At 43.3% G+C, this 18,874-nt stretch overlaps 1 protein-coding gene and 1 pseudogene across 1 annotated transcript in view; both read right to left on the reverse strand.

The window, feature by feature from the left end:
• The window catches only part of MED27 (mediator complex subunit 27), a 1,926,959-nt gene that overhangs the window by 87,737 nt on the left and 1,820,348 nt on the right, over positions 1–18,874 (reverse strand). The gene's annotated exons all lie outside the window — the stretch shown is intronic.
• On the reverse strand, positions 7,679–7,803 carry LOC122791146 (annotated as a pseudogene).

Here is an 18,874-nt window from a genome sequence, read left to right on the forward strand (position 1 = left end):
ATTAGAGCAAACTTTTGGGACAAAAGATGGGTTAGGTCTAAGTGATACTCTATCCTTGTGAAAAATCAAGTATGGTGGTTTGATAGATAGGGCTTGAAGTTCTGAAACTCTTCTTGCAGAGGTAATTGCAATTAAGAAGGCAGTTTTCCAAGACAGATATTTCAACTCACATGTAGCAGCTGGTTCAAAGGGGGAAGATGTTAAGGCACGAAGTACCAAATCAAGATCCCACGGAGGCAGGATGAAAAACTGGGGTCTTAAAAGCACAGCACCTTTCATGAAAGTTTTACATAATCTGCTGCTCATCAACGGTGGGTCTATGGATTCGTGAAATTTGGAGATAGCTGCTAGTTGGACTTTAATAGTAGAGACTGAAGATCCTTGATTAAACAAGGATGTTAAAAATTTCAAGACCTCTGGTATCAGGGCAGTAATAGGGTCTAAGCCTCTGAGTTGAGCCCAGATAGCAAACCTCTTCCACTTACTGTGATACAATTTCTTAGTGGTGGGTTTGTGGGCTGAAGATAAAATGTGAATAACTTCCGGGTCCAAGGTGTGATTTCTGACTAACGTCGGAAGTGGAGGAGCCAAGCTGTTAATTTCAAGGTGTGAAGGGACTGGTGCTGTTGTCCCGACTGATGAACCAGAAGGTCCGGAGTTAGATCCAAGAACAAAGGACCGTCCAGAGTATATTTCTGTAGGTAGGGGAACCATACCTAACGAGGCCAGTACGGAGCAATTAGAATCATTGTGGACCCCAATTGGGAAGCTTTCTGAATGACTTTGGGGAGGAGTGGAATCGGAGGGAAAGCATAAAGCAGTCCTGTTGGCCAAGGTTGGACTAGAGCATCCGTAGCTGCCTCCCCTTGACGCGGGGTCAAGGAAAAGAACCTTTGCACTGTGTTTTGTGGTGTCGCAAACAGGTCGCAGCACGGAATCCCCATCTTTGAAAATCTGAGCTGCTACTGTCTCGCTCAGAGACCACTCGTGAGGAGAGAGAATAGTCCTGCTCAGTCTGTCTGCCAATACATTGGATTTTCCTGGAATGTGGGTCGCTACCAGGAAGCGCTTGGTAGCCACTGCCCATTCCCACACCCTCATGGCCTCTCTGCAAAGGGGGTAAGATCTGGTCCCTCCTTGTTTGTTTAGATACCAGACCACCGACATGTTGTCTGTGTGGATGGCGATAATGCCTTGAGGGAGAAACTTGTGGAGGGCTTGTAGGGACAGAAGTACAGCCCTCATTTCCAACACATTGATATGGAGAAATGTTTAGTTTGGAAGCCAAGAACCCTGAACTGACCTGCCCAGACAATGCCCCCCCCCCCCATCTGGGAGGCATCCGTTGTCAAGGTGGCCACCGGAGGGGGTATAACAAAAGGTCTTCCCTGATTCAGATTGGATGGCAGAAGCCACCAGCGGAGGTCCCGTTTGCACGTTTCTGTAATCAGTATGTGATGATTGAGGGGGAGATCCTGAAAGGACCATTGTGTCGATAACAGCCACTGAAGAATCCTCATGTGCAATCTTGCCAGAGGAACTAAGAGAACCGTGGCAGACATTGAACCTAAAAGTTGCAGGACCATCCTGGCTGGGGCTTTGGATCTTAGAAGCAGGGCTCGGACTTGATCTTGTAATGTTTGTATCCTTTCGGTGGGAAGGAAGATTCGTATTAATTTTGAGTCTCTCTCTGCTCCTATGAATCTTATGCGCTGAGAAGGCAGCAAGACAGACTTTGACCAGTTGAATGTAATTCCCAGGGAAGCACCCAGGGAGATGGTGGCTTGTAGGTTCTCTAGTAGTAGATGCCTGGTGGTGGCAGTCAGGAGCCAGTCGTCCAGATAGGGAAACACTTGGAATCCGAGACTCCTCAGGTGAGCAGTCACTACTGCCAAACACTTGGTGAACACCCTGGGGGCTGTGGTGAGACCAAAGGGCAGTGCACAAAATTGGAAATGACTGTCTCCCAGGCTGAAGCGCAGATACCTCCTGGATGCCTGATGTATCGGTATGTGATAATAGGCGCCCTTGAGATCTATGGAGCACATCCAAACATCTTTCTCCAACAATGGGAGAATGGATTGTAAAGTGACCATTCGGAATTTGGACTTCATGACGGACTGGTTCAGTTTGCTGAGATCCAAAATGGGTCTCAGGTCCCCTGTCTTTTTTGGCACTAAAAAGAACCTTGAGTAATTTCCGGATCCGATCTGGTCTGTGGGGACCGGTTGGATGACTCCTTTTTCTAGCAGCTTTGAAGCTTCTACGGCTGCAATTTCCCTTTGACTGGGTGGTGGGTCCGGGATTTTTTTGGACGGTGGGGGTGAGTGTGTGAAGGGAATGGTGTAACCTCCGGCAATAATCCAAGCACCCATCTGTCCTGAGTAATAGACTCCCAGGCTTTTAGGTGCTTGGCAAACGGCACCCGACTGGCTCCGAGCAGCACAGCCGGGCAATCCCTCATGGAGTGTGGGAGGCTGAAGAGCCACGAAAGGACTCGCGGTCTCCAGTGTTGCGGGGGCCTCTGCCGCCTCTGGGACGGCGACTCACAGAAAAATTTGCCCCACCTGTGCCCCTGGAAGGGGAATCTTCCTGCTGTTGATGAAAGAATTTCTGTGATTTGTGGAACCACATCTTCCCTCCTCTTTAGCCTTGGGATAAGGCCGAAAGGGAGTGGAATAACGTGCCTACGGCAGATAAAGTCTTTCCCTCTTGCTCACAGCGGTAAGAGTGTCTTTACCTTGGGTCCAAACAAAGAGGACCCATCAAAGGGAGCGTCGGCAAAGGAAGACTTGAAGGCCTCCGCGAAATGACACAACGGAGCCAGGCTTGTCTCCGAGAGCCATGCCTGTGCCTGCCGCTCTGCCCGCCTTCGGCTGCATATGAAATGAGCCTCATGGACGAGTTAGAAATCGAGGTAAGGATAGCCAACTGAGAGCTAACCGACTGGGCTAGCTGCTCAGGTAGGTTACCTGAGAGGAGTCTGAGAGCTCCTTGACCAGATCCCTCTGTAGTCTGGTGAAATGCGTCAAATAATTCAGGGACCTCAGAGTAAAGGCCGCTGAAGTCAGGGTGCGCTTCCTGCACGGTCCATGCTCCTAGACTCCTTATTAGGAGGATGGACGGACGTTGAAGCCTCTGCCACGTCCTGCTGGGTAGCAGATGCCACCACCATGGCATCTACAGCCACGCCTTTAAGAACTCCTTCTTGGGTGGGGCAGACAAAAATTTGTTAGGGCGAGAAGGCACTGGTTCCACAGTATCTGGATGTTCCCACGCCCTCCGACAAACCAAATCTAGGAGCTCGTCAAGGGCGGAGACACCCAGGAGGCGGAGGGCTGAGCCCCAAGGCCTTGAGGAACACCGACTCATCAGCGGAGGGGGTTTGGAATTCCAGCCGCCTCGTTGCTTGAGGATCTCTAGAATGTCTGCAAATGAGACATCATCTGAGGACGACTTTGGGGACCCCTCCCATCATCAAGATCAGTGTCCGATGTAAGAGACTCATCGGGGAGTCCACGTGCTTCCTCTTGCACGATCTCTTCCTTGGGGCTCCTCCAAGATAACTCCGAAGACCCTCAGGAGGAGGGGAACCCCAGTGGGGTAACCTCAGGCCCCGGGCTCCGCTGCCTAGAGACAGGGAACTGCCAAAGACCCAGTCTCCATGCCCAGGGAAGGTGCCGGTAAAGCCGTAGAGATGGTCAAGAAGACTTGGCCAATGCACTCCTCATAGCTCTGAAGGCCGGACCCCCAGAATCCTGGGAGGGTCCAGTCTCCGGAGCCATGATAGCAGACGGAAGTCCCGCGGCCGAAGCACCGAGAGGGAGGCTTGGAACCGACAGCATTGGTCCCGAAACGTCACCCCCGGGTCCGGCCAAAGAAGTCCGTGTGTTAAACTCGGACCCGAAGGCCGGGGTTGGAGTAAGGGTCGGAGCCGACCCTAGAATCTCTACTGGCTCCGTCAGCACCTGCTCACGGAGCCAAGCAGTCGGAGGAGGAATGGCAATGGAATGGGCTGTCGGCTCCAAGCCAAGTGGGTCGGAGCCAAACTAATTCTGAAAGACTGGGGACTGGAACAGTCTTTGGAGCACCCTGTCTATGTCCGAATCTGACATCCTTGATGACCTGGAAGAGACCGAATGGGTCCGAGTAGGCCTCTCCAACGGCTCCAAGGGACTAGGGGACCTGCTCCGAATCGACTCGACAATTATCGGCGCCGAAGGAATGTCCAAACCAATTTCCATCGGTGCCGAAGAGGGCTTCGGCGCCGAGGAGGAAGTGTCTGAGCGGACAACCTTCATCGGCTCCGAGATCAGTGGAGCCGATGAAGATGACCCGCCTCTCGATGCCCCAGACGTCGGCTCCGAACCCAGAGGAGTCGAGGCTGGAGGCATCGAGGCAGACCGTTCCGCCCTCGGCTCCGAAGTCCGTGGAGCCGAAGGAGAAGCCTGCCTATGTCTTTTGGCGGTCGGTTCCGATGGACTGGTCGGAGCCAACGCCCTTTTCTTTTTAGCAGAAGGAGAGGAAGCTAATGCCTCTTCAAATGAGGGTATAATAAGGCCTTTTAGAATAAGTTTATTTTTCCTCTCTTGGAGGACCCTCGAGGAAAACGCGTGACACACGCTGCAGGACTCCTGCAAATGTTTGGCGCCCAAACAGTATACACAGAGAGAGTGATCATCCGTGATCGACATTTTGAAACTGCACTTAGTGCACTTTTTAAACCCTGAAGGCCTAGGAGCCTGTGACATTATGGCAATCAAGTCAGTGAACTAGCCAAAAACACCAAACACTCTAACTATCACAGAAAGATTTCTTTACTCTCTCTCTTCTTTCTCTTCTTTTTTTTTTTTTTTTTTTTTTAAAGAAGAATTGTCACAAATAGAAAAAATTAAGACTAAAGGATCTAAGACCCCTAAAAATAATACGGGACTAGCCAGATAACAGACTGACAGGGGAAGGCCCTACAACGCAAATGGGACCTTTAGTCAGACAATACTCAGTCACTACACAAGAATTTCACCAAGAAAAAACTTCACTCACACACAAAAAACACACGATAGCTGTTAAAACAGCTTTTTGTTGAATTTTAAGGAAAACCCTGACAGGAAAAGTAAGTGAAAAACACTACTTAGCTCAGCCAAGCTCGAGACCACGTCTTTGCTTGTTAGCGGCAAACGAGATCTGGGGGACTGGTAGTGGTGCATCCTGGGATATAGTAAGCTCAGCCAATAAGAGACTTCGCTCTTTGGCATAAGCGTGCCGAGTCGGAGCCGAGGATCGGCTCCGAACCCATCAGTCAGAATGTAGGCGAGATAGGATCACATAACATCTACAGTTATCTGACATCTACCAATCCCCATGGGTGCCAGTTACTGACAGATTAACTGTATACGGCAGCTACTTAACAGATTGAGAGGACAGTAGTCAATTCCATGTTTAGCGAATGTGTCATTCTCTGTGCTTCAGAGCAGACAAGGTAGTCACGTAAAGTTAGCAGGTTATAGCAAGCAACAGGTTAAAGGGTGGCCACTAGCAGTACAGTGCAGAAATGTAACCCATGACTGAACACACAAAATCAGACCTAGTACCTTTCAGGTTTCAATAATACTGTCTAATGATATCACAAATCTTAAAATATCATCACTCTGTCAGCAATAATAATATAAATCAAAAACAGTATGAATACGTCTAGCTGCAGCAAAATAAAGTAATATGCAGGGTGTGTGTGTGTGTCTGTGTGTGTGTCTGTGTGTGTGTGTCTGTGTGTGTGTGTGTGTGTGTGTGTGTGTGTGTGTGTGTGTGTGTGTGTGTGTGTCTGTGTGTGTCTGTGTCTGTGTCTGTTGTGTCTGTGTCTGTGTCTGTGTCTGTGTCTGTGTCTGTGTCTGTGTCTGTGTCTGTGTCTGTGTGTGTCTGTGTCTGTGTGTGTGTGTGTGTGTGTGTGTGTGTGTGTGTGTGTGTGTGTGTGTGTGTGTGTGTGTGTGTGTGTACCAGCAATCACATATATTGGAAAATGCTAAAATTATAGTTATAGAACTCCACTGGTGAAAAAGAAAGTTGGCTTTATCCTTTTAAAATACCTTTAGCATGCAATCAAATTTTGAACAATATTATAAAGACTTGATATTGGCTGGGATGGAACTCCATTCTGCTGGGCAACTTGCTGTTACAGTAAATGGAAAATTAAGATGCAGAGGAGAAGTATGGAGACTTGTGAAGTGACCTTACGGAAAGCATGTGTGCAAGGGATGGGCAGTAATCCATAAGCAGCAACTTGCAGAGAAGGGCAAAAATCAGAAATGCACTTCTGAGAGGTTTAGGAAGGAAACCCAATTTGTGAACATTGCTGTACAAGAACTGAGGATGAATCTGCCAATATTTTTATGAGAGTTTGAAATGCTCTGAGCATCAACAATATTTTTCATTTTTATATGAAAGGCACATTCAAAGATAATGAGGTGTCAGAACAGGCATTTGTTTTCACACTACACATAAAAAAAAAAAAAAAGAGTATACGGTCCACTCATAACTCAAGGCATTTACAGTGTGAGTGTCAGTGCTTCTGACATAAGGCTGGAAAGAGGCCATTTTCAGGGAACCTTGTTTAACTTGGATTGGTTCAGAAAGCGCACCCTTCCCTTTGTTGCCATTATGTCAAAATTATTTTCAAGACAACAAGCTTTGGAAAGATGTTACAACAAGGAGGTGACTGATAAGAAGCAAATCAGCATGAATATATGGTGAAATGTTCCACAGGTCAGATGTGGATTGTGCAAAGACTATTAAGTCAGAGCCTTCAGGAAAACACAAGCTGCCTGCTATCAATTAGGTATGGTTACAGTCAACAAACCACCCCGTCACAGAGAGGTGCTAATCCAAAGCTGGATAACTTGGTTACTGTTGAGCTGGACTGAAGGAATCTTAGCCTGCATTTTATCTGAACTGGCTTTTGACCTGGTTCTCAACAACAGATTGGTAGACATGCTGAAAAATATGGGAATATGGGCCAGGATAGTGAAGTACACCAGGAATTGTTTAGTGGTAGCTTACAGTGGTAGTGGTTATAGGACAGAGTCAAACAGAAACCAAGTACAATCTCACACTGGTGGGCACCCTAACAATTTCTATCCTGTTTATTTGTGACCAGCATAGTGCACAGGGTGGTAAAACAATAGACCTGTTTGTTGACAAAAGTCAGGTCAAAGCCATGTTCATGGACAAAGATCTTAGCTTCCAAACAGAAGTAATACATGACAGAATAGGATGAAAGTTTGAAGAGAGGATTCACAAAGAAACAAGACATTGATGCTACACTCTGAAGGGGTAACCCAAGGGCAAGTCAAACACTGGGTTGGAAGGGCTAAGGAAGTAAAAGACTTGGGCAGCATAATAACCTCTTTGGATGAAACTCGCTCTACAGTAAGAAAGAATAGACTCTACCAGATGCTAATCAACACACGCTGAGATGGAGCAGACTGAACTGGAGTAAAGACTACCCTCTCACTGCTCTTTCTACAGAATGCTGAGAGTGGCCCACTTAAACCAGCTTTCTGGAGAACATATAACCATGGAGATTAGGGTGCTACAGGAATCAGGAAGAACATTTATCAAGACTGAAACTGGTGAAGAACTTAAGAGGAAAGGAAAGGGATCAGGGATTTTAAGGATGCCCACACTGAGAAAGTAGGACAGGATAAACGCAACTTGGACACTCATTCAGAGCAGGATAATTAAGGTGTTAGGAATTAAACTGATAAGAACAGATACTACACTTGATCTTAGCCAAAAGGCTAAGAATGAGAAGAAAACGTACAGAATGGGCTACAGGAGGTAGCAGATTAAAAAACTGCACAAGGAAGCATTATAAATGAAAGGTAACAATGTTGTGGTATACTGAGAGATTTAACTGTCCATGAGGCTGGATGAATACAAGACGAGGAATGACCATGAAGGAACAATACAGAGGCTAGCGGTGGCACATCAACAGACTCAAGGTGCCAATGGCCTGCTTCAGACTGAAGCCTCTGAGAGTGTGTGTGTGTGTGTGTGTGTGTGTGTGTGTGTGTGTGTGTGTGTGTGTGTGTGTGTGTGTGTGTGTGTGTGTGTGTGTGTAGATTTTGAGCTTAAAAGGTCTGTAGTCATGGCAGTTTGTAAAGAATGAAAGAGACTTTTGATAGTGCAGAGTGGGTAATTACTCTGATTTGGTTTCCTCGATGGGGAAAAACCCAAATCATCATATTGGTGCAGAACCAACATTCATTTCTTAAAATGTATGACATAATAAATTTATCTAAAGGTGAATAATAAAATTACAAAACTTACAGCAATCAGCTGAATTTATTTTCAAAACATGCAATTTGATCTGATAAATGAGAACAGGGATAAGCAGCAAGAATTAAAACCCAATCCTTTAATCACTGGTCTCACTAAGCAAAATGTTATAAAGTCATGCCATACATCTTAGATCAAGCAAAAGAAAAGCAATTTACAGCACTGTAAAACTATATGAACATAAACCAGTTTAAATTTAAATTGTAGAAAACACAGTTTTGCCACCACACACCTCAGGACAGTTCTTTGTATGGTGAAGAAACAGACAGACTGCAATGAAACTGGTCAAAAACAGAAAAAAAAAAACAGAATCCAAAAGACTGCAGAATTAAAAAAAAATTAAGACACCAAGGTCAGACTTTAAAGGAGTGACATATGGATCCTTCCAAAAAATCTGTAAGCATCAAAAGCTCCATTCAGAAGAGTGACCCAAACTGCAGCGCTTGTCCACTGGTCCGAAGATAATGTTGGACAGTCACTAACAGTCATCAGTGCAGTTTTCATTACACTTGGCCATTTTATTATTTACTGTGTGGCAAACACAAGTAACATTACAATGTTATTATCTACATAAACCATGGTGCACTGCTGATCAACTTGTTTTATTGCTGTTCATACTTTCTTATTTTACAGATCTGCCCAATACCTAGTCAATGGGTGTGGCTTGATTTGCTATTTGAAGTTGCAGCAATGTTTTCGAAAGCTTCCACTATGCATCCCCTAGCATCAACTGGACCAAAAAAAAGGTCAAAGTTTTACTCTGATGAAAAGGTTAAAAATTATTTTTTGCAGTGGACAAGCCCTGTGTACCACCCATGTGAGGGATTATGAACCACCCTGACATCATCTTATTTATATATCCTAACTCTGTGGTTGTAGAACTGCAGACTAAGGACAAAGAGTCCACACAAAACTGCAATGCTACTGGCAAGCTAATAGAAAATGCACCAATGTCTTGTATGGAGTTTAGCCAGCTTTACATAACCTTCTGAAAGCAAGAGTTCTTTCTTCCATTCCAGACATGCTGTTCCTGTTTGCCTTTCATAGGTTCATAGGTAGGTACTAGGCTATTGGCCCCAAGGGCCTACGTAAGCCTAGCCAACAAGGTTCCCTGGCTTACGCTACCCAAGAAAATTATTTTCCTGTGCCACTGTCGAGCAGACACACAGAAGTGATCCCCGGGGTGTATTGCCCATCCACTCATCAAGATTTTTCTTGAAGAGTGCTAATGAAGAACTTTGCTTGACATGGATGGGTAGCCTGTTCCAGAGTATGGGAAGTCTCTGGGGCAGGAGTCTATCCCTCCAGCATGTCCTGTTCATTGTGGTGACAAGGTTTAGGTCCCTAGAGCATGTAGCTCGGAGGGATTGGGATTTCTTTAGATGTAGCATGTCCAACAGCTCTGGGTTTGACATAGCTTTATATGTTAGGCAGAGATCACCTTGGAGTAGGCGATATGCTACAGAGTAAAGCTAGAGTTTTTTGAGGTGGTCAGTGTAGGGCATTTGTTTGAGGCCAGTAATCCTCTTTGTGAGGTACTTCTGTGGCCTTTCCAGCTGCTGCAGATGTCCTGTGAGGTACATTCCAAAACGGGTGTTGTACTCTATAATGGGTCTAATGAGTGTCGAGTAGAGGGGAACAATGACCTCTTTTTTCCTGGATGAAAACCTTTTATGATGAGGTGTGCCACGTAGAAGGACTTCCTGACTACTGCAGCGATGTGACTATCAAAGGAGAGACTACTGTCCACCTGGGTCCCAAGGTCTCTTATTACGCATTCGGTGTTAAGTAGATTGCTGCCTATGCGGTAGTTCATGGGTACAGAGTTTTTACCAAAGGGGATGACACTGCAATATTTGGCATTGAGCTTGAGGCCATGGCTCTGACACCAGGCATCTGTCTCAGCAAGGCCCTTCTGTAGGATGTCCACATCATTTGGGGACTTGACTATGGCTCCTAGTTTGCAGTCATCTGTGAACTTTGTTAGCCTGTACTTCAGAGAAGTAGATACCAAACAGGAGAGGTCCCAGGACAGAATCCTGTGGTACTCCACTTGTCACTGCTTTGAGGTCAGATTTGGAGTCTGCAACTTTTACAGTGTGGGTTCTGTCAGTGAGCCAGTTGGCAACCCATCTTGTGACGTAGGGATTTATACCTAGTTTAGTGAGTTTAGCTATTATTCCAGAATGGGGGATGGTGTTGAAAGCCTTGGTGAGGTCAAGATTGGCTGTGTGAACCACCTTACCGTCATCTACGGCTTTTGGTGACTGCCTCAAAGAAGTCGATCAGGTTCAGGAGGCATGATCTGCCTTTCACAAACCCGAACTGGGTGGGATCCAGAGTTTGGAGGTTACCAATGTCTTTGAATATGAGTTCCATGATGATACGTTCCATGGCCTTGCAGACCAGGCTCGACAGGGTAATAGGTCGATAGTTCCCGGGATCAGTGGTGGCTCCCCCTTTGTGGAGTGGGACAACTGTTGCCGTGTGCCATTCAGTGGGCGCAAAGCCTGATGCAAGGCTATTATTGAACATGGTGCACTTGTCTAATAGATATGGAAGCCTTTTGCTTGCTTGTCAGCTAGGACATAGAACTACAAGAGACTATTTTTTTCTGTTTTGTGATAAAGCAGAATTGTGCAAGATTTCAGGACTTGGAATGCTGAGGATGACATGAGCTTACAGAAAGGCACTGCTGTTACTGGATTGCCTTGGACTTCTGAGTTTGACAGCTGTTGTAAAATACTTTGCCAATGTTTTAATTCACCTTTTAGATAGTGTAATGTAATTGCTTTTATAGTCTTAGTAGACTGTATTGTGTTATTTAACACAATATTGATCTGTATTTTGTCTGGTTCCATTATTTTGTGCTCCACATGTAAAGTACTTGGGAAGTAAGTATGAAAATAAACCTGAATGATAATGGACTTCCACCCGAGTTTCATGTACCAGATACAATACGTAACAGTATCACCCAAGTTTCATGTACCAGATACAATACGTAACAGTATCACCCGAGTTTCATGTACCAGATACAATACGTAACAGTATCACCCGAGTTTCATGTACCAGATACAATATGTAACAGTATCAGCCGAGTTTCATGTACCAGATACAATACGTAACAGTATCACCCAAATTTCATGTACCAGATACAATACGTAACAGTATCACCAGAGTTTCATGTACCAGATACAATACGTAATAGTATCACCCGAGTTTCATGTACCAGATACAATACGTAACAGTATCTTCCTTTGATGCTTTTTTATCCATCCTAAGATGCAAAAAGAATACTCTTCTGTTATTTCTTTCTTTGCACAAGGAAGGTCTGAGCATCAATTCTGAGTCAACCTTAAACTAGAAATACCAGGACGCTTTCCTTTCTGTGACTGGTGGTCAGGTTGGCCCAGCTACAGCTCTCTTGAAACCACTTGAAAGTTTCGAGTAAATGTGTCAGGAAATATGACATGACCCATTTTGTACAGTTACTGATTTTAAGTACAAAACATGCATAACATTGTTTTCATGTAATGTGTGGTACTTTAATATTAGTTTACAAGTGGAGACAGTGGACATGCCGGGTGGGGGCATTACCCAAAACACCAACTGAACTAAATATAGCTCTGTTGAAGGAATTTGAAATGTTCCAGCAACTTCCAAAGGAAAATATGTTATGACACAGTTACATAATGTATTTTGCTATTGATTTTAAGTATAAAAATACATATGGCATTATTTTAATGCAATGTATAGCATAAGTGGGTAATAGTTTAATTTTGTGTGCTGGGGGGGTTAACATAAATCCACTGAAGCAAAATGTCACTATTCTGAAGGTAGATGCAAGATCTCTACTTCTGATGTAATATCTCAAAGGATCTACATTCTGAACATGCACGTTATATAACCACTGCAAATAAAACCTAAGTAAAATGCGACATGTCAGACTGTCACTCTGAAATGTCTATCAAACCCTGCATTTGTGACCTATGTATGGCAGGGATTAGTTTACCCACCTTGACAGTTGTCAATAAATCTTTCAGGGAATTATGCTTGGATACTCAGATAAAAAATGCACAAAAATGCCATTCCAGTTTTAATGGTTTATGTACAATGCAATGTTAACATCCAGGATCATTACAGGGTTTTTTTGTGGTGTTACTGTTCCATGCACCACCATTTTTCCAGTGACAGAAAACATTATTATCGTGGAGAAAAAATACATGATAATTTCTTCTGATGTAATACCATCTAAATGTAAATATACTCTTGACAAGTAAAGAATTCTCCATCTGAACAAAGTCATGTACACATCCCTTTCAGAACCCAAATATAATGTAAACGGGCAGATTTATCAGTGCATAAACCGCAACATTTATCTATGTAATCTTGTTCTAAATGGGTATTTCTACTGTAAAATAACACACTGTCTCAGAATTACAATAAGCCTTAACATTTTAAAACAAAACCTTATCTGTCTCAAATGAGATTAATGCAAATATGTATATTATAAATACACAATATAGACAAATCTGGAATTGTACATATTCAAGTATAAACAGAATATCTGAATTGATTGATTAAGTTTATTAGCGTTGACTGTTATTTCAGTTTTGTTGCATGTAAATAAATGAATTATTCTTAATCCGTTAAATCCTTTCATTTTAAGAAGAAATTTTTAAATGTCTGTATTGTTTATTCTGAGAATTTTGCTCAGCAAAAAAGCTACTGCTTTACTATCTTATCAAGTAATACAGCAACACAAATATGTCATAGTTCAGTAGATGGGACAGTTACCTACAAAACAGCATAATATTCCTGTAGTCCTTGCCTTACTTGACAAAGTAACCTTCAACAATCAATGTCCCCCAAGGACATACCAATTTGTTCTAATGGCTCACTATTAAAATAACTGCTTCCTTTCTAGCAGGACAAAAAGTCACATTTTAGTAGGTTTAAGGACAATCTGTGCATGTAGGCCTGTCGTCTACAGTCAGACTTATAACATGCTAAGACACCAGTGGTAACCATATTTCAGTTACCCAAATGGATGCTTTCTCAAAGTCAAATGTGAATATTTAAGAAATGTTGAAATGCTCCAATATTTTACTTTAGCAGTACAACTTGATCATTCTAGTAACATTACTTAAAAACTCAGACACTTGGGGATACTATGGACCTGCACTGGATTCCATGTCAATGTAGCTGCCATGTATCAGCTCGGTAAGCTTTGTGCAGGAGTGCACACACCTGTTGCATGGTGCACCTGTTGCTTCTTATTGTTTACCACCTGATACTGTTTCATTCACCTTTGTAATTAGCTGCGGGCAGCTGCTACATGGTGCATCAGGGTTATATTAATACATTGCACTGTATAACAACCTTCTAGTCTGAAGTGCTGTTCTTTATCTAAAAAATCAAAGTAGTCCCAAAGGCAAATGATGTTTGTAAATAGCCAGGTAACTGACATTCAGAACACTGTAAGTGGACGGTTATTAGAACAGTCTAATTGACACTGGCGATGAAGAGGAGGGAGAAGGCAAGTGTTTTTTTCTCATTTTCTTCTTCTTGTCCATGACTGCACAATGGTGGGAGTTAATGCATATACATACATTGGTCTACCTGGAAAGACTGAAATTCAATACTACCGAATGCGAGAAGACTGAGACAATATTGCAGAATTTATTTATTTATTTATTTATTTATTTAAATTTATTTACCAGGAAATTCCGACTGGATGCAGGTCCTTTTTCAGCGGATGCCCGGGGAGAAAAGCTCCACATCATGTACATGATAAATAGATACACAAAGTTGCAGCAATAGTAAACAACATTACAGGTTGTTGGCTTTAATACAATAACAAGATATTGATTATCAATGGTATATACAGTAAATGTTGCAAGTTAAGATGGTTTGTCATTTATAATATTAGTAACAAAGTTGCCACACAAGATTTAGCTAATTCTGACTGCGGTTAGTAGTGGCAGTAGTATAGTTAAGAGTCTAGGTGGGGGGGTAAGGGTGGGGGTGTTAGTTTGGATTAGAACAAGGATAAAGCCAGTGCAAATTTAAGTGGAATTTGAGCGCAGTCTTGAAAAGGCTGCTGAAAGGCACAGTAGTTATAGAGGGCGGAAGATTGTTCCAAAGTTTAGATACGGTACATGAAAATATGGCTTCTCCTGCTGAGTTTTTGGGTTTGATAACAGTGAGTTGATTTTTGTTGCATGATCTAGTGGAGTCATAGGTCTGGAGAAGGGTTTGAAGGGAAGGTATGTTATGGGGGTGGTTAATAAGTTTATGAGCGAGGGTGAGTTGATTGAAGTGAAGGAGTTGTGAGAGTTCTAGCCAGTTTAGTTCTTTAAGGGAGATACAATGATGACTGCGATAGGAAGCTCCAGTGGCAAATTTAGCAATTTTGTTGTAACAAGCTTCCAGCTTGTGTAGGTCTGTCTGTCTGTCTGTCTAAGGTTGGTAAGTATGGGGGATGCATAGAGTAGGGTGGAGATTAGCTGGGAATTGGCTATGGAGATTCTAGCCACCTTGGTTAGGAATTGGCAGCTTCGATATAATGCACCAAGATTCTTGTGAACTTTTTTTATTGTGAGAGATATGTGAGTGCCAAATCTAAGTTTGTTGTCTATTTCCACACAGAGTAATTTTGTGTGTTCTGATGGAGAGATGATGGCATTCTCTTTGGCGAGAATGTTGAAGTGGGGGGTGTTTTGGAAGGTTGGAACAGAAGATGTTTTGTCTTACTTGGGTTGAGTAGGAGCTGAGCATTGGATAGCCAGCTTTCTACAGAAGAGAATGACTCCTGTGTGATTTGCTGCAGTTCTAGTAGAGTGGGGGCAGAGCAGATGAGAGTAGAATCATCTGCGTACTGTGGAACCAGTTGCAGGCTGATTGTGAGAAGGAGCGGTTGGGGAGAGTAGAGAGTAATAGCTCATGAGATACCATGTCAAAGGCCTTTGAGAGATCTAGAAATATGGCAGTAGAGAAGAGGCCATTGTTTTTGTGATGAAGTATAGTGTTGGTGAAGGAGAGCAGAGTGGAGGTAGTGCTGTGATATGGCCTGAAACCATGTTGGGTTGTGGAGAGGAGATTATTAGTTAGGAGGTAATTGGAGACCTGGGTGTTGATACATTTTTCAAGTATCTTAGAGATAGGGGAGAGGATAGCAATGTGGTGGTAATTGGAGAGGTTACTGTGATGGCTTAGTGGTTAACTACTGTGAGGGGGTGCTTTTGTGAAGGGGAATGATGTGGGATATTTTCCATATCGAGGGAACATAGCCTTCTGTTATGGAACGGTTGATTAGAATTGGAATTGGGTAGGCTAGTGTATCAGCTGCAATTTTCTAGTATTCAGAGGGGAGGTTGTCAGCTGCGAGTTTGGTGGGTTTAAGTTTTGACAATAGTCTTTTTATGTTGGAGGTAGGTACTGAGGTGAAGAAGAAAAGAGGAGTGTGGGGTTTAGGGTTAGGAGTTGGGGGTCTGTTGCAAGGAAGTGTTTGTTTAGAGATGTTATACTTTCAGTGAAGTGTTTGTTGAAGGATTCAGCAATACTGCTGGAGGAGGGGGGAATGGATGGCTAGGGGGGTATCAACCTTCCCTGGGTGGAGGATAGTGTTAATAGTGGACCAGAATTGCTTAAGGTTGTGGCTGGTAGAGCTTAGGGTGGATTTATAGTACAGGGATTTGTCTAATTTTATTTGCTTTTTGGCTTTACTGCACAGATCAAGGAATGATTGCCTATCTGAGTTATTTTTTGTTAGTCGTCAGTGTTCCCAGGCCTTATCTCTGAATTTCATTAGGGTTCTGGTGGTCTTTTTGTAACCATGGGGCATGCCTGGATCTGACTTTGGCATTTCTTACAGGAGCGAGGGTGTTTAGGATGGAGAGGAAGGTACTGTTGAAGAAGTGGACAGCCTCATCTAGGTTGAGGTATTTTACTGGTGACCAGTTAATTGTTTGCAGGGAGGAGATGAAGGAGTTGGGGCTGAAGTTGGACTAGTTCCATATTTGCCTGTGGATAATGGGCTTCAGACTGTTTGTGTGGTGCCAGATTAGGAAAGTGGAGGAGTGGTCATTAAGACGGTCAGGTAAGCAGCCTGCTAGGTAACAGTGAGGGGCTTTGTTGACTGGGATCCAGTCAGGTAAGGCAAGATTGTTAGGGTTTTTGTTGATTCGGGCAGGGGATTGGATGAGTTGAGTGAACCCATGGAGATTAAGGTGAATGGTTGGGAGATTGTTATTACAGGATAGCCAGTTGATGTTAAAGTCGCCGAGAATGATGGTTTCCTGGGGTAGAGATAGAGTAGCCCAGCTCAAGAGATTTTCTAGGGGTGTAATATTTTGCCCTGGTGGGAAATAGCATGCTATGATATTGATTGTTTTGTTTGAGTTTAGTTTGAGATTGGCATAAAGGATTTCTTCATTTTTGTGGTGAGGGGCAAATGTGTTCAGGAGTTGAATATTGAGGTGGTGTTTAAATATCAATGCTACAATACCTCTTTTTTTGGACAATCTGTCTATGCGAAGGATGTTACATTCAGGTGGAAGTATTTCCTCACTTTAGATTTGTGGTTTGAGCTAGGTTTCAGTTAGGAAGAGAATATCTGGGGAATATATGCATATGCTGGCATGTAGTTCTTTGATTTTATTGCACATGCTTCTGATGTTTAGAGACATTACAAGTAGGTCTGTTGTTTTTTTGTTGGCTAGGAATTGAGTTGTGGGGGGGGGGTTTGCTTGGACTAGGGTTTGTGGTTGGGTTGGATTTGGGAGGACCAGGGTTTGGATGGATGTCTCCAGTGAGGGCTAGTTTACAGAGGGTGTTTAGGATATATTTAGTATTTAATCTACTAGATTCTGATAACTCCTAACAATTTGGCTAGTTAGACACTTAACCGTGCAATCTTTAGCCTGGGGGGGGTCTAGCCCGCTCCGTTCGCTAGGCTCACTTCAGTCCCCTCCTTGCCCCCTATTCTACTAGAATCTAGTAGAGACTTTTCCGGTCAACAAATGTTAAATAAATAAATAAAAATATTTTATATACATAGTAAATTGCTTATGGTATCTTAGGGATATTTTATTTCTGAGTGTGTTAGGTGTTTGGTAATGGAGTGTGTGTATTGGGAGGATGATTTTGGTAGCAGGGGTTGTGTAGTTAGTGTAAATGTTTGAGGGAGGGTGTTGAGAGAGTACAGTGGAAGTTGTTGGGGCATGAGACTGTGGAGCCTTGGTAGGATGTAATGTGAGCTAGAACTAAGCAGGTTAGGATTGTTATTATATTAGGTAGTAGCATGATTGTGTTGGATGTAGGGGGAGGGGGTGACTAGTGATGTAGCCTAATTGGTGATAATTGGGGTGGGGGTTAAGGCAAAGAATAAATGCAGAGGTACTGGGGGTGGGTGGGAATAGGGGGCAGGGATGGGACTGAAGTGAGCGTAGTGGGCTAACCCCCCCCCCCCCGGCTAAAGATTGCACAGTTAAGTGTCTAAATAGCCAAATTGTTAGGAGTTATCAGAATCTAGTAGAGAAAAACAATCTATAGACCTGATTTCAGCTGTGTCCTTTCTGGGTAGATACCTAATTTGAAGCAGACAAAAAGTGTCAGTTTAAGTACCTTTTTGCCTCTATGTTTACAAGTGGGCAATTCCAGTGTATCTACTGGGTTACCTTTTTTTTTGCCTAGAGCTTTATCTTGTTTTATTGATGACTAAAAAGAAAAAGTATAACTGGGGAATGTATTTACAGCTGATGGGGGTGGGGAGTAGCTGCTGTCCCTAGCCTCAGGTAGAGCCAGTTATTTCTGCTTTAGACCAGGTACTTTCTACAGTAGCATGCTAAGAGGGAAATGTAGCTAGACACCTACAGTAACTTATTTTCTTTTTAAAGCCCTTGAGTCCTTGCGGCTGGTTTCTTCACTGCAGATGCGGTCAATGGCCAAGGATTCAGCAAGTGGGGGACTGACAGAGAATCCATTCGCAGGGACAGTGGTCACTAAATGAAAAGATGGAGACAAAAATAATTATTACGTTAAGGTCTCTGAAAGGGGAATGAGAGAGAAGTGCTTTAAAATGTAACTGAAATAGTAAATTATCATCCAGGCAGGAAGGGTATTGGGTTTAAGAGTAGCAGTATGTTACACTATTAACACAGGTACAAAGTGTTTAGTAAAAAAGGCTCAGGCAACTGTTATGAATACGCATATGAAGCCCTTGACATGAAAAAAAAAAAAAAACACCTTAGTGTTATGAACCTGATAATTTAGGTAGCCCATGAATTTAAAAAGAGACAGTTCTAGCATAGATATAGCAGTAGTAAACTATCACAGCACTTGTATATAACAGTACTTAAATATTGCAACACAGACATTTACATTTCTACATTGCTATAATATTTCTCATGGTACAGCAGTTAAAACAACTAAGGCTCGCTCTGACCTGGCAGCAAAACAAGACTTTTAACCGTAATATGGTGCTCCGTATTTAACTTATGCTTTCCTTCAAAATGAATCACAGAACACTCAGTCACACTGC

This window comes from Protopterus annectens, chromosome 16.part0, assembly GCF_019279795.1.
Source record: "Protopterus annectens isolate FY-2018-M chromosome 16.part0, PAN1.0, whole genome shotgun sequence".
NCBI classification, from domain to species: Eukaryota; Metazoa; Chordata; order Ceratodontiformes; family Protopteridae; genus Protopterus; species Protopterus annectens.